This window comes from Stenella coeruleoalba (assembly GCF_951394435.1).
Source record: "Stenella coeruleoalba genome assembly, chromosome: 1".
Taxonomy (NCBI): Eukaryota; Metazoa; Chordata; class Mammalia; order Artiodactyla; family Delphinidae; genus Stenella; species Stenella coeruleoalba.
This window is the reverse complement of record NC_137169.1, coordinates 78,586,411-78,607,433: the sequence shown is the minus strand read 5'-3', so window position 1 is coordinate 78,607,433 and position 21,023 is coordinate 78,586,411. Positions and strand designations below refer to the sequence as shown.

At 45.9% G+C, this 21,023-nt stretch overlaps 1 protein-coding gene across 4 annotated transcripts in view; it reads right to left on the bottom strand.

Moving 5' to 3' along the window:
* The window catches only part of LRRC8D (leucine rich repeat containing 8 VRAC subunit D), a 114,182-nt gene extending 106,494 nt beyond the window's left edge, over nucleotides 1–7,688 (bottom strand). The window contains exon 1 of one of the 4 annotated variants that reach the window (XM_079904257.1): nucleotides 7,550–7,688. The gene's annotated coding sequence lies outside the window, so the exon portion shown is untranslated. Of the gene's footprint in view, nucleotides 1–6,671; nucleotides 6,748–7,107; nucleotides 7,240–7,549 lie in introns of those variants that run through there. The other 3 variants (XM_079904258.1, XM_079904260.1, XM_079904261.1) reach the window with 3 other exon arrangements.
* Nucleotides 7,689–21,023: the final 13,335 nt, after the last annotated feature.

Sequence of the window (21,023 nt, the reverse complement as noted above, 5' to 3'; positions counted from 1 at the left end):
ACTGAGTGAGCTCTGCAGAGGCAGCTTCCTGGTGGCTGACAGCCTTCAGAGAGAACGGCTGCCTTGCACTTCCTTCCTTCTCCCTGCTTTGTAGAATTCATTGCAGTACTGGTGATCTTTTGATGCTGAGATTTAGCAATGGGATTTATGGGTTGCTGGGGAAGTGAAACCTTCTCTGGCAAAGCTCCTATTACCAGCAAGCAGAGAAGGAAAGTAAAAGGTTTTTTAAGGAATTAAATGTTCATGGGATTTCCCTGGTGGTGCGGTGGTTAAGAATCCGCTTGCCAATGCAGGGGACACGGGTTTGAGTCCTGGTCCAGGAAGATCCCACATGCTGCGGAGCAACTAAGCCAGTGCGCCACAACTACTGGGCCTGCGCTCTAGAGCCCGCGAGCCACAACTACTGAGCCCGCGTGCCACAACTACTGAAGCCCACGCGCCTAGAGGCCATGCTCCTCAACAGGAGAAGCCACCGCAATGAGAAGCCCGCACACCACAACAAAGACCCAACACAGCCAAAAATAAATAAATTAATTAATTTTAAAAAAATGTTCATAATAGAATCTAACATCGATATGTGTGATCCTTCCCCAAGAGCAGGTGTCAAGAGGAGGACATGGACATCCTGAACACCTCAGGGAAGTAGTAATTCCCAGACTTTTGATTGATACCACAGACTAGTAAAATTTCAAAAGAAGACTGTTATAAAACTACCAGGTTTTAGGTGACCGAGAAATGATACCAAAAGCAAACCATCACCATCCTTCTATAAAAGGAAAAAAAAAAATTAACCCCTCAAAATAAGAGATCCCAAGATTTTAAAAAAAAATCCTTTAAATTGAACAAACTTAATACTAAAATTAAACACGAAAAGCCTGCTGCAGTCTTTATTCTTATTTTTCCATAGGCTGGTGTAACTGTCACTATGGATCCACTCTGGAAACGACTGCTCAAGAACGGACTGCAGGTTGAGCCCCTCATGCCATCCAATCCAGGACACAGCATCTCATGGAGGCACCAAGGGCCACACAGTGGACATCTGCTGTCTTGGTCATCATCTTCCAAGGACACAGATGTATCCTTAGAGCTCCTCGTCTTAACTACCAATTGTGGGCCTGTCAGCCACAAATGTTTCAACTTTCTGAAGGTTTCTCCAGTCAATACCAGCCTTTCTGTACAACTATGCAAGATGGTGGTTCTCAGTCTTGGCTGCACACCAGAACCACTTGGGAGCGAAGAGGGCTCTTTTCAAAATGAAACTCCACTCCCAGAGACTCTGACTCAATAGGTATGGGGAAAGGTCTGCGCTCATGTAACTTTAAAACCTTCCCCAGGCTGATTGTGATGCCAGCCAGGGCTAAGAAAAACTGGTACCCTATTTTTTTTTTTTGCGTTTATCCTGAATTTATATCTTATAAAGCTTTAAGGAATGCACCTCTTCATGCATTCCTTCAGGTGTCAAATACCAATGCAGGGCCTGCCATGTGTGGGGCACTAGGAAATCAGTGGAGCACAAGACAGATACATCCTTGCCTTCACCACACTGACAGAGTACTGGAGCAGGCAGACAAGGAAGCAGGCGATTGAAACAGCACATTCAGGTTTGCTAGGATTAGGGAAACCATCCAGGTTTCCTTTGTCCCTAATCTAGTGGTTTCATGGGCTTCAGAGACATCTCCTCCCAGCTGTCTTCTTCCTGATACTAGAAACTCTAATATTTACATCAGAAAAGCAGATGGGCAAGGCTCTGTCCTCATGGAGCTTCCATTCTGGCAGGACTGTCTACCCTTTCTAGGCACCGTTATGTTGCTCACTCCAGCTCTGGTGTCTTGCCTGAAGTCAGGTGCCCATGCTTTGAACAAAGCACGGTAGAAACTCAATTAAGACTGTGTTTTCTGTTTTGTTGCCAAAATCTTTTGATGAAGCTTAGTATTTCCTGTCCTTTTTAATCTGCAACAACAAGCTGGGACAACACTGTGCAAGTATTTTCAAAGCCCTTTCCTGGATTTTCCCACCAAAACATCATCCTGTGACAGCTCCCTAATTCCCTCCTTAATACCTGACTTCACATTTGCCCACAAAGAAACTCACCTGCAAATCTTCTGATGACTAACATATCCCAGCACAGTTTTCCTGGAGTAAATCCCCATTGCTTAGCTATTTCATAATTCAGAAGAGCTTACTGTCATCTGTAAACCTATAAATTCCACTGGGTACTCCTTTTGGATCAATTATGTAAGTAAGACCTAAGGGACCCCACTGTTTACACACCTCCAAGCAGAGATGTCTTTAGCCTTAGATTTAATTTGTGGTCTTTAAGGGAGGTGGATTCAAATGCCTGCTCTGTCACATCAGCTCCACAGGCCTCAATTTCTTCATCTATCTAATTCAAACATTGATCACTCCCATCTGTAAAATTCTCTCCTCCTACTCAAAAATGATACACTGAATCCTCAATCCCAAGGTGACTTCAACTTTGATACAGCCTTTGAAAGTGTAAAAGGACAGTCTCCAAGGGTTTTCAAATATTTCCCTCCTCAAGAAATCTCATAAATTCACAAAAATCCCTTCTTCTCATAGGAATATCCTTCATCTCCAGAGGATACAGACAGGTTTCCCATGTGGGCTAGCACAGAAGTGAGAGCAAGCAGACTGTACCATCTGGACAGGCAACACACCTGCAACGAACTGGGGCACAATGGACGTTCCTAACAAAGAGGTTACACATTTTGGCTATGAGATCTGGAATTTTGTTCTAGCACTCTCTACACTGTTGGATGGCGACCACCTGAATCAAGTAATTTATTTAAATCTAGTTTGCTGGATAGATCTAGAACATTTGGAGAACTTGGCACTAAGTTACCTAGGACTTCTGACCTGTCCGCTTCAAAAGACATCCAAGAATGGTAATTTCCTAATGTCTTCTCAGTGAAGACACGTGAAATCTGATAAGTGCGATATTACACCACCCACAAGCTAAAGCTTAGTACTGGGAGAAAGGCCCATCTCTAATCCCCAACACCCCCCACCTTCCCCAAATGTAAAGCTCTCACTAATGAAGTATTTCAGGCACACTAGCAAAAAAAAAGAAGAAAAAAAAACACTTAGCCTGAGTGGGAACAAACTTTATCCATGGTTTTTGCCAATACCAGTTATTACCCAGTTTACCTCTTCACAAATTTCAAAAGCAACTCGGATTTGGCAAGCTTCAGATTTGCACAGAACATTAGCAATGCTCTTCCAGATGTCTAAACAGAATTACAAAGACCCCAGAGGAGTACCGATTTCAGAAGCTTGCAACAGCCTGAAATAATTTCGAAAGGACACCTCAGGTGCAAACATTAGCAAGAGCCTAACTCAGTGTAGCTTGGCCACGAACACAAATTTCTCAGACGCCCCTAAACTTGGGGCTAATCAACCCCCGGAATTCACCTCCATCACCCAGCACGCCCAGCTCTCAAACAGGACCAGCAGTGCCAAACAAAGTACTGGGTTTCATGAAGTATTAACATACGTGACTACAAAGCTTTTGACAAAGTCGTCCTCCACTCCTCTCTCATGTGATTACGAGGCAGAACTAAGATTTTAAAATCCCGAAAGGCCTGAAGACTGGACCAAAATAAATAGGATAGAACTGAACAGGGACAAAAACAAACCAAAAACACGTCCATTCAACTTCACACACACACACACACACACACACACACACACACACCCACCCACCCACCCACCCACCCAAATCTGCATGATGAATACAGGATGCAGCAGTTCATACAACAAATATCTGGGAGTTCTGACTGTCCAGAATCCTGTACATGAGTCTGTGATGGGCAGTTTTGTAAGCTTAAGCTGCAGAAAGTAGATGCTTGTGCCTTGGTCTCAGGAAATAGCTGTCCTACTGTACTCTTTGTGAACCAGATCAGGTCTCAGTTACCATATTCAATTCCAGTTCGCCATAACTTTCCATGAGAGATGTGGACAAACTGAGAAGACAGAAACCATGTCCCATGCAGGACTGTGAAAAGAATTGGGACTATTTTGCTTTGAGAGAAGTTAGTCAGCTGGAGGGCCAGGAGGGGGACGTCATTCTGTCTTTGCCCATTCGATGGGCTGTCCTGGGGAAGTGGGTAGTTCCAGAGGACAAGAATCAACAGAACAAAGTTTCGGGGAGGCAGTCTTCAGCTCAAATAATAATCATACACACAGTCCAAAGATATGATGACATGTCTTCATAAGTACAGAGGTCCCTGTTCCTGCTGGTGTTTAAACAAGTCTTATACTTGTGGTGCCTCACAAGTATAAGAAATTACTAAAGTAAAGAAGTTGGACCAAGACTTCTCTAAAATACCAATTTCAATTCTGTGATTCTCCACTTACCCAGTATTATACTGCCCTGCTAGTTCATCTGCCACGATCTCTCAAAAATGCCTTTTTCTCTGATTAGAATATGCCCAGATCCTAACCACTTCTGGCCTAAGCATAGCACAAGTCTCCTAGATTGGCTTCCCAACCTCAACATCCTTCCTCCCATGTCAAAACCACCTCCTTCGAGGCCTATTCTGAGATGTAACTTCACTTCACAGCAGCCTTTACCTCCCCTGTCTAGGCAGGGTTCCTCAACCATGGCACTGCTGACGTTTCAGAAGGGATAATTCTTTGTCATGGGGGATACCCTGCACATTGCAGGATGTTTAGCAGGCTCCATGGCCTCTACTCACTAGATGTCAGTAGCACCTGCCTCCTAGCTAGGACAAGCAAAAATAAAACCGTGCCCAGATTATTCCCAAATGTCTGCTGGGAGGCAAAGTCACCCCCTGTGGAGACCCACTCTTGAGGCAAATGATTAACACCACTGACTTGTGGTTCAAGTTTTCCACTAACTAGATCCCCTCTACCTCCCTTCATGTTCTCTGCTCCAGCCAGGCAAACCTATTTTTGACCCATGACACACCTCAACGCTTCCCCTAATACGTGCTCCTTCCCTCTTCCCCAACACACACAGCACTCCCGGCTGGCTCCAATCACCCTTTCCTCTCGGTATTCCTTGGCCTCCTAGACAAATGCAATCCCTTGCTTCTGGTGGTGTCCTCACGTGGGCGGTCTTACTTGCCCTCTATTCGTACGTACAAGAATCCTCTTCTTCCTGGTTAAGGCATCACAGCACCCACTCTGGTTCTCTGCTTCTTGCTGGTACTTAATAAATATTGGCTGGCATTTCTCAGAATGTCAACATCAGCTCCAATGATACATGAAAAATATGTGAAATCCCTTACCAACTGCCATTTCAAGTACATATGTAATCATGAGCACAGTTTTGACAAAACTTTGACTTTTTCATAGCTAGTACCAATTCACCTACAGTACTGAGACTGAACCAAGTCCGATCTCCAAAATACAGCTACCAAAATAATTCAGCTATTGGGACCTTACAAACACAGCACACTTTAAAAAAAATTAATCAAAAAAAGTTCTGCTCAATATAAAAATTAAGAAAAAAAAGGTCAAGCTTTGACCAAGTTTTTTAAATTCTGTAAACCTTGGCAGAAAGAAAAGGATACAAATATGGCTCAATACTTTAACTGTTGCATCATACACCATTCCACATGGTCATGAAGAGACTGGAGGGCTGGGTCATGTAAGGACAGTTTCCTCTCCAACCTTGTAATGTGTTAGGTTTTAATCAACAAAGTACACACTCACACACCCTCAATAAAAATGAGACAAATCTAAGATAAAATGTTCAAATATATAAATAAACCATGCCGATTTAAGATTCTGGATTGCTTTTTCCCCAGCTCTATGGATTACCTAATCATTTCATGGGAGGCTCCCTTACTAACCTATAGAGACCAACAACTTCGCCGGAACCCTAGTTTACCTAATTTTCATCTCAGGATCTTTCCTATCTTGTTCTTGTATTTTAACAGGGTTTTAGTCACTTGATGTCGAATACAGGAAAAGAGACAACTCTCACCATGTCCTAGCTGATGGGAGGTGTCTGGTCAGTATTAATGGGCTGTAAAAATAAATGCTGCCTGAAGACCCCATTTACTGGGAATGGTGCAGGGTTCTTCCCACAGGTCTGTACCATGCAGAGGCCCCAGAAGCTCTGGCGGGGAAGGTCTGAATCACTGTCATTCTTGGCACTTGGAAGCGCCCTTCGGTTGCTTATGAAGTAAACATCCCTAACCAGTACTGCAGACGGGAATTCCCTGCCTGCCCGCCCAGACTCTTCCAACGTCTGGCACAGAACACATAATAGGTGCTCAATAAATGCAGCCTGTCTAGAATTTTATTATCAAAGCTGCTAAGGAAAGTTTCCATAAGTCAGCTCTCTCTTTACTCCTGAATCTCTCAAAATACGTCCTCAAAGCTTTCCTTGCCCAACACGAAATATTTTTTTCAAAGTCAAAGAGACGGAAAGGAGGAAATCTGCAAAACAGAAAGAGCCACACAGGAGTCCAAGTGGCTCAAGTTGGGCCCCACAGTCGGCTAAGGACTCCCCGATACCCATTCCCCATCCCCTGCGCCTCCTGAGTGCTCCCACACTCTCACCTTTGCACTATTTCTTTTCTGAAACCCTACGTCCCCACCTTCTGCCACATACACCCCCAACTGCGTATCCAAATGGGGCCGCATACCCCTCCTTTCCCTCTCCAGCAGGAACCTACCTCTCCTCCCCTCGACCTGCGGCAGCTCTTCTTTACCGTGGCTGGCTTTGTAAGAAACCAAAAAAACTCATTTCTTTATCCATAAGGGATACCCCAAATGAAGGGGAGAGAAAGAGGAAGGCCCCTATCAACCCTCCAGTAAGCGGAGGTGATGATTCCCTGAGCAACCACCCCCAAGCCTCCTCCTTGCCAAGCCACTGAACGGGATTTGAGCAGAAGTCCGGCTCCCAAGTGCCCACGCTTCCAAACAAGCTAGAAGCGGATTATACCGGTACCCAACCCGGAGATGGCCCGGGGCGGGCTGGGTGCACCTGCGGGCCCCCGGCTCCCTCCCTCTCGCGCTGAGGGCGGGGCGAGCCCTCACTTCCCAGCTCAGCCCACCCGGCGCGGGAAGGAGGCGGAGAGGAAGCGTTTCTGGAGAAGTTGAAGGGCTCACCTTCTGGGCAGTGGGCCAGCGAGGCCAGACACCAAACACCCACCTCCGGGAAGAATCAGTGGAGCCGTAACCGGGTCTCCCCGCCCTTCCGATGGGGCGGAGGGAGGCGAGAGAAGGGAGCGCGCGTGGGGGGAGCCGAAGGGAGGCGGTCGCAGGCACTGTGCTCTCGCGGGGCCCACTCGGCTGCCGCGGCGCCCGCCGCTCAAACTGCCGAAAGCAGAACGATCTTCGGGCCCCAGCGGGCCGAGGCGGGCGCCCGGCCCCGCCCGCCTCCCCCGTCCCCGGGCTCCTGGCCCCCCGGCAGCGAGGTCCCAGCCGCAGCCTCCTCTCGGGCCGCGGCGCCGCGGGGCAGGTCGCCGGCGCCGGGGTGGCGCGCGTCGGCTCCGGCACGGCTCCCACCGGCGCAGCCCCCAGCCCCTGCCCCGGAGAGGCGCGCACCAACCTTGGGGGGCAGCTTGGCCGCCTAGCCCCGGCTTAGGCGGAGGCGGGAGGTGGCGGCATCACCTGCGGCGTGCGGTGGCTGCTCCCGGACGTGCCGGGGCGGCGGAGGCGCGCGGCGCCCAGGACCCTGCTTTCGCGGCCCCGCCCGCGGCTGCCACCTCGAAGCGCGGCGGAGGAGCCGGGGCACCACGGGCGGCGGCAGCGGCGGCGACGAGAGCAGCAGCACATGACTCTGTAGCGGGGGGAATTAAACAAAGCGTAACATGGACTCCGGGCCCGTGCAGGCGCTGCAGCTCCGGGACCAACCGCAGCCAGCGAGCGCCGCGACTGGCTCGGCCGCAGCCAATGGGGCGGGCTCGGGCCTCCATGTGATGGCGAGCTCTCTCCCCCGCCGGCTCTCCCGCGTCTGCCGGAGGTCGGGGCGCTTCCGCCGCCGGGCGTGCTGGCCGGAGGGGCGGCGTGGCGAGTTCGGTGGCCCGGGGTCTGACGCTGGCGGCGGGAGGCTGCTGGACTGCGCGCAGGTGCAGCCGGCGGGGAGGGGCAGCCGCCGTAGCTGGCAGTCGCCCCATCGCTCAGCTGTAAAACGCCCCCCTGGACAGGGCGCGGGGCCCGGCGGCCAGTGTCGCCAGGCGGGCGCGAGGCCACCTCAGGAAGCTTCATCCCCCCTGGGGCTATCCTGTCAACTCAAGCTCTGATAGTAAGACGGGGGTGGGGTGGGGGATGCGGTGAAATGGTGGGGGGAAATTTGAGTAAAAGTCGTTTCGGCGGCTTCCAACCCTACGGTGAACGCGCTTTCCTAGGATTTGGGGCACACACAACTTTATCTTGGCACGAATAGCGTCCCACCCTCATTTGTTCAGTGTCTGCTATTAAACATACAACGAGAGAGTCAGTTCTTGTTTTATTCTGAGTCTACTCTCCCCCCCCCCATTCTTTTATGCCAAAAATGTCTTGTATCTGAAGCAGGCAGACGAAAGGTTGTCCTCCGCTAAGAAGTGTTTCCCAACATGATAGTTTTCCCTCTTGTTTTTGTGGTAAGATCAAAGAATATTTGCAGTCTTTTTCGTGTTTGGGGAAACGTAGGGGTCAAGAAATAACGTCAGGAGGGATGTTTGGAATTGTTGGTTTTTAACATGACAAATGGTTCCAGCCCAGTACTTCAATATCTCCTTTCATCTGAATCCACCCGTTTCTGTGAACAATGGGAAATCTCATCTCTCTTCTCCCAAGATCTCTCCATGTCAGTGAATGTTCAGTCAGCATTTACTAAGCATCTAAATGTTGCTCATAAGCGTGCTGCACAAAATGTTACAGGTACTCAGGAAAGTGTGAGTTCAGATTTAATGAGGCAGTAAAGAGAGTGGTTTTCTAGGGTTTCAGGAAAGACTTCAGAGAGAAGGGGGTAGGACTGACCCTTGGAGAGTGAGCACTTGTTCCTCAGGCACTGGAAGTAAAGTAGAGCAGCACTGAGGAGGAGAATGAACAGAGGTCGAGGACACACTCACGGGACAGTCCTAGACTACTCACAAGATGACACTAGATTTCGAGCCCTTTTGACATCCTCTTGCTTTCTCACTTTCCCTGCCCTGTCCCTTGTGCCAGCAGCCTCTCCTGTTCCACACACCCAGCCAAGGAGGTGTGTAGGCAGGAGCTGCGGCAGGTGATCTAATTACAGTACCAGATTCGCTGATCTGGGAGGTTAGAGCTGTTTTCAAACTGTTAACGTCTAGTGGTGTGATGTTTGGATTGAAAACACCTCACTACTATAATTAATTTGGAATGTTTTGCTGTTAGTAAAAACACTGTTCTGTGTTTTGATCTTCCCTGAGTTTTAAACTATGATTCTAGATTTGAGAGAAATGTGATTTCCGGAGTGGGATAACTTGAGAAAAGAAAAAAGTAATACTCAGAAAACAGTCAAATGTAGAGAAAGAGGTACATATTCTTATAAATGAATGCAAATTGGGTAAATCCCTTTGGAGGACAATTTAGCAATTTGGGATGAAATTAATATGTGAGGTTCTTTTGACCAGGCAATTCCACATCTAGGAATTTATACTTTGGACATATGTGTGCAAAAATTATGTATTTCAGAAATATTTACACACATGTAGAAAAATATAAGTACAGGTATGTTTATTACAACATTGTTTATAACAGAGGAAACATATAACGGTGTATAAGTCTAATAACAAAATCCCAGTAGGGAACTGGTTAAGAAAATTTAACTTGTTTTATAAAAATAAGAGACCTATTTGTACTAACATGAAAGAATGTCCAAAATCTGTAAGTGAAAAAAGCAAGTTGCCGAACAATATGAATAGTATGATCCCATTTTATTTGCATATTTTGTCAAAAATACACATGTTATAAAATGTATGCTTAGAGGAAATCTGGAAGCATATATAACAAGCAGTTAACAGTGGTTATCTCTGGATGTGGGATTACTAGGGCCGTTTGCTTTCCATTACAAATTTCTGTATGTTTGAATTGCTTTTATGTTGAGCACCTATTACTTTGATAATAAGAAAAGTAGTAAAAAGGGGGTCCCCTGGTGGTGCAGTGGTTGAGAGTCTGCCTGCCGATGCAGGGGACGCGGGTTCATGCCCCGGTCCGGGAGGATCCCACATGCCGCGGAGCGGCTGGGCCCGTGAGCCATGGCCGCTGAGTCTGCGCGTCCAGAGCCTGTGCTCTGCAACAGGAGAGGCCACAACAGTGAGAGGCCCGCGTACAGCAAAAAAAAAAAAAAAAAGAAAGAAAGAAAAAAAAAAGAAAAGTAGTACAAAAAAAAAATTTAAGATAAAATTGCTAAGAGCTATACCAATGACAAATAATGAAGATCACTCTGAGGGTCTAGGAAGCAAAAAAAAGGTCAGCTTCCCCTATTCCCCAAGGAAAACAAACAGGTAGGAGGCAGTAAAGAATGATAACTGATTTGACATTGGATTCAAAATGAAGAAATATGATAGAAGAGGCATCTGAGGCTACTCTAGGCCTGTCTACAGGGATCTGGTGAGGGAAACACAATAAGGCTTCAAGGAAGTTCTAGTCAGCAGAGACTTGAGAATATTTACTGTCCTTTGTTGAGTTATGGTCACAAATCGGCAACTATTCCAGCACTTGTTATATCTGTATCACACTAATAATGACAACAGCTAACACAGTGCTTGTGATAGGCCAGGCACTGCCCTAAGTACTGTACATGTGTCTGCTTTTAGTCCTTGCGGCAACCCTATGAGAGAAATACTACTACTATCCTCATTTTTTAGAGATGCCTGGAGAGGTTATATAAGCAATCGGAGATCACACAGCCTTTAAATGGCAGAGCTAGACTTTTAAGCCCGGCAGCCTGGCTCTAGAGGTCCAAACACTCACAATACTGAGGACCATATAAGATAAAGACCTTTATACATGCATCTCTTTCTACCAAGTATTGTGATTCTAAGTTGATTTGTGTTTACCTAAACTGTAGCACTTGGCATGCACTAAGGCACTCAATAACACTTTACGAAAATAATAAATTTATTTATTTTTGACTGTGTTGGGTCTTCGTTGCTGACGCGGGCTTTCTCTAGTTGCGGCGAGTGGGGCCTACTCTTTGTTGTGGTGCGCGGGCTTCTCATTGCGGTGGCTTTTCTTGTTGCAGAGCACGGGCTCTAGGTGCGCGGGCTTCAGTAGTTGTGGCACACGGGCATCAGTAGTTGTGGCTCGAGGGCTCTAGAACGCGGGCTCAGTAGTTGTGGTGCACGGGCTTAGTTGCTCCACGGACCAGGACTCAAACCCGTGTCCCGTGCATTGGCAGGCGGATTCTTAACCACTGCGCCACCAGGGAAGTCCCAGTAATACTTATTGAATGAGTGAATGAATAATTGACTCTCCTACTAGAGAAGAATCTGAGCTCCTTGGAGGAGTGATTTTGCATTGTTCCTGTGTTTGTCACCCAGTAGCGTGCCCAACATGTGGTAAGCGATACGAATTTCAGTAATCTGTAAACATGTTTTTGAAAAGTTGTGCAGAAATCAAGCTTTGTAAGTTGATCCCAAATATCCGAAAGGGTAGCTTATGAGTAATATCATGATGAATTCCTCGTAGAGTGAAGAATAGCCCTGGGGGACAGAGCTAAATCTGGTTGCACCTGTATAACCATACACAAATAAATGTGTGGCAGTAACGCTGATGAGCTGAAGAGCTACAGGATTTCAAATTATATGAGCCTCTCTCTCTTTCTCTCACCTCTCTAGGTTATTGAAATGGAGATAATAGCACCTATCTCCAGATATTGTGAGACCAAGGATTCAATCACAAATGTCTTAGCCAAGTGCCTAGAACATAGCTATTGTTAAGTAAATGCTACCTACTATAAGTGTATCCACATATTACAAGTGTGACAGATTTCTTAGTCTATGGTTATTCTGTAAATACTGCAGCTTACATAACATGCAACACCTCGGGGCTCACATATACATAAGGCTTAGAAATTACATAGTCGCAGTTCAACCTAAGCACATGGTAAGCAGTACTCTTATCTTTCTTCTCCTGTGCTACCTCCCACTGTTCTCTTCTATCTCTTTACATGGGTTAAAACCATTTCACTTCTTGGACCTATTTAAACTCTCAACCTTGGAGGTAGGAAGCAAATTGTCTGCCTTCTTCACAGCTAAGGAGACTGAAATGCTGGAGACCAGACTAGAAATGAACAGGTGGAGGGTGGAGAACAGTGTGGAGAAAAGGAACCGAGCGGGGTGCGTAAGGTAACTCTCGATGCGTCCTGACGTAACATAAGGTCCAAAGGGAAAGGAGAATTGCCAGACTGCTATAGTTAGAAATAATGTGGTGAAATTGAAACTAGAAAAACTAAGGGTAAATGTGTTAATCAACCACAATGAGAAGAAAGAAATGGACCTATACCTTCTAAAATGGACTCATAGGGAGATCAGATCAGGGTTGCCTGACTGGTAAGCCAGAGCTTCTTTATTGGTAACCCTATTCCCTTCACTGGGGAGTTTTTTTTTTTAGAAAACATAAAGAAATTCCAAAGCCAACCAACTACTTGAGAGTCTGTACCCATATCCTCTGCCTTCCTGCCTGCTACTACTAAGGATGAACTTATCCATTTTCTTATCGAAAGCCAGCCCCTTCACTTTTGCACCAGATCTCATTCAATCTCAAATGATAACTCTAGCAATTGACCCCTGTCCCCTATAGATTGACTTTCCCCTCTCTACTGGATGACTGCCATCACCATTTTTTTAAATGTTATTCTCCCATCATTAGGAATAAAATTTTTCTTGACCCTGCTTTCCCCAGTCCACTTCTTCTCTTTCCCTTGCATCTAAACATCTCAAAAGAATTGTTTATACTTATTATCTCCAATTCAGTTCTTTCCATTTTCTCTTCAACTCCATCTAATCGGGATTTTACTCCCATTGTATCACTGAAATTGATCTTTTTTTAAAAATTAATTAATTTATTTATTTTTGGCTGCATTGGGTCTTCGTTGCTGTGCGCGGGCTTCCTCTAGTTGCGGTGAGCGGGGGCTACTCTTCATTGCAGTGCTCGGGTTTCTCATTGCGGTAGCTTCTCTTGTTGCAGAGCACCGGCTCTAGGCACGCGGGCTTCAGTAGTTGTGGCTCACGTGCTTTAGAGCACAGGCTCAGTAGTCGTGGCGCACGGACTTACTTGCTCCGAGGCATGTGGGATCTTCCCAGACCAGGGCTCAAACCCGTGTCCCCTGCATTGGCAGGTGGATTCTTAACCACTGGACCACCAGGGAAGTCCCTGAAATTGGTCTTGCAAGGACACTGTCATCTCTTTTTGTTGTAAATACAATGATCAATTCTTGGCCCTTAATTGACCTCTCAGTGGCATTGAACACATTGACTACTCCCTCCTCTTTGGTAAGCTGTCTTCTCCCTTCCAAGACACCGCACTCCCTCCCTCCAAGGAGCTCATCCAGTCTTAGAGCTTTGGATTCCCTCTCTATGCCAACAACTCCACATTTACATCTCCAGCATAGTTCTCTCTCCTGAGCACCAAATTGCATTTCTAACTGCTTACTTGTTTTTCCCATTAGACCTCTAATAGATACCTCAAAATTGAGTTCAAAACCAAACAGATTTCCCCCAGAAACCTGTGCAACCCACACAGATTTCCCACTCTTAGTAAATGGCAAGTCCACCTTTCCACTTGCTTGGGCTAAAAGCCTTGGAATCATCCTTGTCTCTTCTCTCAGAACCTACGTCAAAACTGTAATAAATCCTATTGGCTCTACCTTCCAAATACACACCCTCCAATGCTATACCTAGGTTCCATCCACTGTCATCTCTCCCCTGGGCTAACTCACGAGCCACTTCACTAGTCTATGTGCTTCCATTTCACGCTTTTGTCCCATCCCTCCCTTACAGTGTATTCTCAACAGCAGACAAAGTAATCCTTTTAACATGTAAGTCCATTCATCTCATTCCTTTGTCCAAGCCCTGTGATAGCTTCGCATTTTACTCAGACTAAAGCCCAAATCCTTACATTGGTTTGCAAGGTCCTTACCTGATCTGTATCCCCTAAGCACAACCATATCTAAAATTGAAACACCCTTCCTACTCCCATTCCTCTTACCTTGCTTTATTATTTTCCTCTGAGCACTCATCATTTACTTATTTTATATAGATATATATACAGTTTAATATCTATCTCTCCCTGCTAGAAAATAAGCCCTTTTTTAAATAATAAACTTTTTTATTTTAAAATTTTTATTTGGCTGTGCTGCACGGCATGCAGGATCTTAGTTCCCCGACAAGGGATCGAACTGGTGCCCCCTGCAGTGGAAGCTTGGAGTCCTAACCACTGGGCCACCAGGGAAGTCCCTAGAATATAAGCCCTTTAAAGACAGGAAATTTTATCTATCTTGCTCATTAATGTATCCCAGGTATTTAGAATAGTGTCTGACACATAGTAGGCCCTCAATAATTATGTTTTAATAAATGAATGGATTTATTACAGATTTTTAATCAATACAAATAAGGAAATTTTTTCCTAGGAAGAGATTTTTTCATATCATGCTGTTCTCTAAGTAGTTGTTAATTGAGAAAAGGCATTCATATTCAGTCTCCAAGTCTTTTATTAAAACAGTACCTGGTAGTTTGTGTGGCAAAAGCAGAAACTTAGTAGAAAATATTACCTTTTTGTTAGTTCTCTAGCAAACAGGAAAACAAGCTGATCTGAGTTAACAAAAACTTGGTAGTTTGTGTGGCAAAAGAAGAAACTTAGTAGAAAATATTACCTTTTTGTTAGTTCTCTAGCAAACAGGAAAACAAGCTGATCTGAGTTAACAAAACAATTGCAAAATAATAATTCCAAAGTCCTAAATTATATTCTTACTAAGGAAAATATTTAAGCAAAGTAACACAGTAGTGAAAAGAGTAAGTTAGAGAAGATTAAACATTCACTTCCTCGTAACGTATTACTTTAAAACTGTCATGTTGTGTAGTAAAGTGGCTATGTCATCTAGTCTGGCTAAAAGAAAAGGTTTAAATGAAATAAAAGAACATAGATGTGACATAGAATAGCAAGTGGGGACCTTAATTACAGTTTTGGCAGTTGAAAGTTGAAATGACACAGAAATCCTAAGAAAAAGCACTGTGAAAAGGAATCGGGCTAGACTTTAAAACAAAACAAAACAAAACAGAGCCAGCTCCCAGAGCAAACTGATTTATACGGTCGTTTGAAAAGAGGAAGGAAGAGTGATTGCCATTTCCAAATGGTGAGATGAATGTTTAAAAATCCACACGGAACCCACACCACCGCCCCCGTTTGGGATGTCTCCTTAGAGCTTTGTCTGTGGGAAGGGAAGATGAGCACAGCCGGAAACCTGACCTGTCAAGATGAGGCTGAGCAGGGCTTGGGCTGGAGAGAGGAATGTGAACACAGGAAGAGAAAAGCCAGCCTGGAGGGTTTTCTTACTCAAGGATGAAATGCTAGCATTCTGGGTTTGAAAGATTATTATGTCTAATTACTGTCTGAAACTTTATCTGATAGCTCTTTAAAACAGTGTGGCCCGTGGGAGTTCCCTGGTGGCCCAGTGGTTAGGACTCCCAGCTTTCACTGCCAAGGGACCGGGTTCAATCCCTGGTTGGGGAACTAAGATCCCACAAGCCACACAGCACTGCCAAAAAAAACCCCAGAACAAAACACCAAAAAACAAAACAAACAAACAAACAAACAAAAAAGCAGTGTGGCCTGGAGATGACTTGAAAATAAAGTTGAGGGTGGAGAGTAGTCATGGAACTAAAAGTCTGCTTTGTCCTAGGGTGAGCGGCTCCCTGGCATAGGCAGTGGGGACACAGAGGAGGAGGTAACCATCCTGGCTCCTGTTTCTGATCACTCTCCCAGCCCAGGCAGGGCACCGGAGCCAAAGGGCAGCTAAGTCTCAATCTAAATCTGAGTTCCTGAGACCAGGTGACCAGGGGCCTCCCATTCCCTGACATCCCCTGGAAGTTCATCTCCAGCGTGCTAATGGATACTGCCTCTTGCCACTTCCCTCCCTGATTTTTGCCTCATCTCCTAAAATCTCTACTCTTTTCTCTCTTTCTCACTCAGTAAGAGTTCTGTGAGTAACCATGTTCGTCCCCCTTCTCTTTTTGTGATACCTGGGTGACAACCTGGGCACCCACGGCCTGCAGATGTGTTTTAGCTGCAGAGTGTTTTCTAAAAATCTTTTGCAATTAGCTGCCAATATTTAATAATCAGGAAACGTCACATAAATATCCAGATTTCCAGCCCTTTTAACAACCAGAACATCTGGCAAACCTTGAGTATTCCTGCACAGCAAGCTCGTGCTGGGGCTGAGCCGCTGCTGCCCCCTTTCAGCTGCTTCTCACTCTGCAGTTCACAAGCACCCAGGCGACTCCTGATGGTCTGGAGGGGGCGGGGGTAGGGGTGCCTGCTGCCCTTTATTATTTTGTGCGTGTTGTTTTATCTGTAACAGGGAGCGTTCTCTGTACCACGTCTTAACGTTTCCTCCAAAAGTGCTTCACGTTCCCTATACATGACCTACCTTTAAACTACCTATCTGGCTCCTCTAGTCTCTTGAGGCTGTGATCCTTAGTTTACATTATCTGGCTATACGCCCAGGGTTTCAACAAGGAAACCTCAAAATAGAATTCAAGAATGAGGCGGTGGCATGCCTTAAGCCCCAAACAATCCGAGACAGTATATAATCATCGGGTGGCTAGACTGAGGACACACTTCCAACCAGGGCTCTGATATTCATACCTTATAAATCACTATAAAGAATTTTTACAGGAAACGTGGTTCTCAAGCAATTCTGTGAGGTATGGATCGCTGTCTCCCTTTGTACAAATGCAAAAACCGAGGCACAGAAAAGTAAAGGGATTTTCCCATAACCACACAGCTCATAAACGCTGGACGCAGGAACCCAGCCCAGATTTTTGAGGCCAAGTTCAGTGCTCTTTATAGCTACCGCATCATAGCTGCTGCATATTGACCTTGAAAGTCAGTGTGCTGTGATTCTGAGAAATCTTTAGAATGCTCTTTACCATCAACTCAATAACATGTTTCAATGCCTCACAGCTCAGCTAGTGAGGAGAAATCTTGGAATCATCTTTGACCCACACCCCTCCAGCTCCCATATCTATCCAGGTAAATGGTCCTGTCTATTTTGCTTTTAAAATAACTATTCTACCCAAATGTTTCTCTCCATTCCCTCTGCATAAACCCCAACCCAAATCCATTGACTCATTCTTGAATTAATGTAATGGCCTCCAGCCGAGGCCCTTACCCAGCATGCTCTTCTCCCCCCCAAACCCCAATCTATATTTACAAGCAAAGTAGATGGCTTTGTGATACAACTTTCTGGTGCCATTGCTTGCCTCAGAAACTTACAGTGGTTTCCTATGCATTAGCTATAAACCACTGGGTCTGATGTTCAAGGTCCATCCTATGGCAGCTGTGATATTGTTTCCAATGTCTACTGTTCTCCTCTGCGGGAGATTTATACTTTCCCAAACAGCAACCTCAGTCTTGGCCGCATGACTTGCTTTGCCAATGAAACGTGAGTGAAAGTGACATGGACCATTTCTTTTTAAAGGAAGAGCTCTAAGAGCTGTTATGGCTTTTCACCACCTCTCTTTTCCCTCTTCATGGGGAATTTTTTTTTTTAATTACTACTCTTTATTTTATTTATTTATTTTGGCTGCGTTTGGGTCTTCGTTGCTGCACACGGGCTTTCTCTAGTTGCGGCGAGCAGGGACTACTCTTTGTTGCAGTTGCGGGCTTCTCATCACGGTGTCTTCTCTTGTTGCGTATCATGGGCTCTAGGCACCTGGGCTTCAGTAGTTGTGGCTCGCGGGCTCTAAAGCTAGGCTTAGTAGTTGTGGCGCACGGGCTTAGTTGCTCCGTGACATGTGGGATCTTCCCAGAGCAGGGCTCGAACCCGTGTCCCCTGCATTGGCAGGCAGTTTCTTTCTTTCTTTTTTTTTTTTTAATAAATTTATTTATTTGGCTGTGTTGGGTCTTCGTTTCTGTGCAAGGGCTTTCTCTAGTTGCGGCGAGCGGGGGCCACTCTTCATCGCGGTGCGCGGGCCTCTCACTATCGCGTCCTCTCTTGTTGCGGAGCACAGGCTCCAGACGCGCAGGCTCAGTAGCTGTGGCTTACGGGCCCAGTTGCTCCGTGGCATGTGGGATCTTCCCAGACCAGGGCTCGAACCCGTGTCCCCTGCACTGGCAGGCAGATTCTCAACCACTGCGCCACCAGGGAATCCCGGCAGGCAGATTCTTAACCACTGTGCCACCAGTCCCCTCCTGGGTAATATTAATGTGCCCCATTAGAGCTGCTCCTTCAGCCCGGACCTTGGACTAAAGAAAATATGGTACAGAGATACAGCCAGCATGAGGGCTGAGCCTATGCTATGCAATTCAATGCAGACTTATAGGACGACTCCTGTTCATATAACATGTTCACATAACACGATCAAGAAATCAACCTCTGCTGTTGCAGCCACTGAGAGTCTTAAGTTGTTTATCATAGGGTAGCCAGAGAAAGAATACGGCACAGCCTCCAGAAGCAGTCTGTTTTCTTGACTCCACACACTGTGCTCCTTTCCCAGGGCTCTTACTGGGGTATCTGTTGTCCATAGCTTTTCTAGTCCTCACTGAATTAGAGCCACTTAACTTGAACCTATCATTTTCCTTGGTATCAACTTAGTCCCAAAAGATGTGCTTAAGATAGAGATTGCTGGCTCTGCCCAAGTTCTCTAGAGTAGGGCAATAGGAAATCAGAACCTTGTAGATATTCTGTTAGTATGCACAATAGAATGATCATACAGTCTGACCCTTAATACCAAGTGGTTATTTATCTATTTACTTATTTTATTTTTGGCTGAGTTGCGTCTTTGTTGCTGCGCGCAGGCTTTTTCTAGTTGCGGTGAGCGGGGGCTACTCTCCGTTGCAGTGTGTGGGCTTCTCGTTGCAGTGGCTTCTCTTGTTGCGGAGCATGGGCTCTAGGCCTGAGGCCTTCAATAGCTGTGGCTTGCGGGCTCTAGAGCACAGGCTTAGTAGTTGTGGCACGCGGGCTTAGTTGCTCTGCGGCATGTGGGGTCTTCCTGGACCAGGGCTCGAACCCGTGCTCCCTGCATTGGCAGGTGGATTCTTAACCACTGCGCCACCAGGGAAGCCCTTCTGAATCAGACCCAGTCATGCCTTCCTCATGAAGCCTCTCACTTTTCAGGATACCTGGATAGATGTTGAGAAAGGGTCCAGGGAGACATAATACAGCAATGTGGTACCAGGGGCCTGGTTAAACACTAAAGTAACTGTCTCACGAGTGCTCTAGCCACAGGCTGCACCAAGGAGGCAAGGGGATCTTCAGAAGTTTTCAGAAGCAAATTAGGATCAGAAGCCAGGGACACAGAACTGGGCATCAGAAAGCCAACAGTGGCATTAAGCTATAGACAGCAAGCAGAATCATTGGCCAGAAAAGGATAAAAGAAAGGTGAGAGCAAGTATGAAGTGAGGATTAGCAACTGAGACACCAGTTCTGCAAATACTGGGTTTGAGGCAGAACCTCTCTTCGTGTGGAGCCTAGAGGGTGTGGCAGGGTGAGGCAGTTCCTCCTTCAAGGATCTTCTGTAACCACATTAGTCCTCATAGAAAACCCTCTAATGCCAAGAAAAGGGTGAACACTAGCCACTGGACCAAACCCTCCAGGTCTGCCCTGGCTTATGAGTGAGAGTTCTGAGATCCTCCCAAGGAGGACACCTGCTGGGTGTCAGTCTCAGCAAGGGCAGCCAGGAAGGAGGAGAGAAGTCACAGGCTAGGAGTTGGTGAGAGGGGATTGGGGTTGGATTTGCAGAGAATTCAAGGGCAAAAGCAGGAAGTAGGGTGGAGGCTGGGGAGACGAGAAAGGGGCTGGACTGTTCAGAAAATAAGCAAAGTAGAACAAGGTCTGAGCGCTAAGTGGGGTCAGGAACAACCCAGAAAAGGGATTCTGACAGCTATTTGACTTTTAAGCATTGGTTTGGGGTAATTCTCCTGGGCAGGGAGTAGAACTTAAATATCAAGCTCTGACACCCCCTTCCTACTGCTCTGAACCATTGACTGTAAGATGTAATCATAGATTGTTTCACGTTTCCCCTGCTGTTTCACGTGTGTTTCTCTGACTCTCCCAACCAGGATCTAGACTCTGTCTTCTGATTCTTCAGTCTCTCCCCTTGTCTTGCGCAATTGTTACTAACTTATGAATTAATGCCCACCGTCAATCCTTTTTATTCTGTGTTCTTCTTGCCATTGCCAAACATGCATTCATTCAACAAGAATTTATTTTTATACATTATAAATAATAACAACATTTACTGAGTACTTATTAGCTGTGAGTCAAACATTGTGCTCATACACATACATCAATGAAACCTTTTCCGGATCCCTGAAGAGCTCACAGTCTGGTGGGGGAGAGACAGAAATAAAAACAGAAAGATTTTACCCTGTCTAGTATATCAAGGGAGACTTCATAGTAGAGGTGATCATTTTGCCGGGTCCCAAAGGATGGATAAGAGTTCTCCTGGTAGACAGGGCAGGGAGACTTCCATGGGCACAGGGAACAGTATGAACACCGACACAGAGGTTGATTCTTCATCTCCACTCTATCCTGTAGCCATAGAACAAGGGATAAGGCCTCTTCTACACCTAAATTCAAGTCTTGAATAAGAACAAATACGCAATTTCTTTTTATACTATGCATGAAGTGAATACTGTGGCTTTGTTCTTTCATCTCACTAGCAAACATGCAAGTAAAGCCCTCAGCCAATTGCTTTTTTGATGGGGCTGTTGAGTTTTGAAAATTGCTCATCGAGAGTCTAAACACAAGATTCTTTGCCCTTTTCATTATGAGCACTAGACTTGAGTGGCAACGCAGAAGAGCTACTCTTCTCATCTTGTCTGCTTTTGATTAATTAACTGATGTTGTG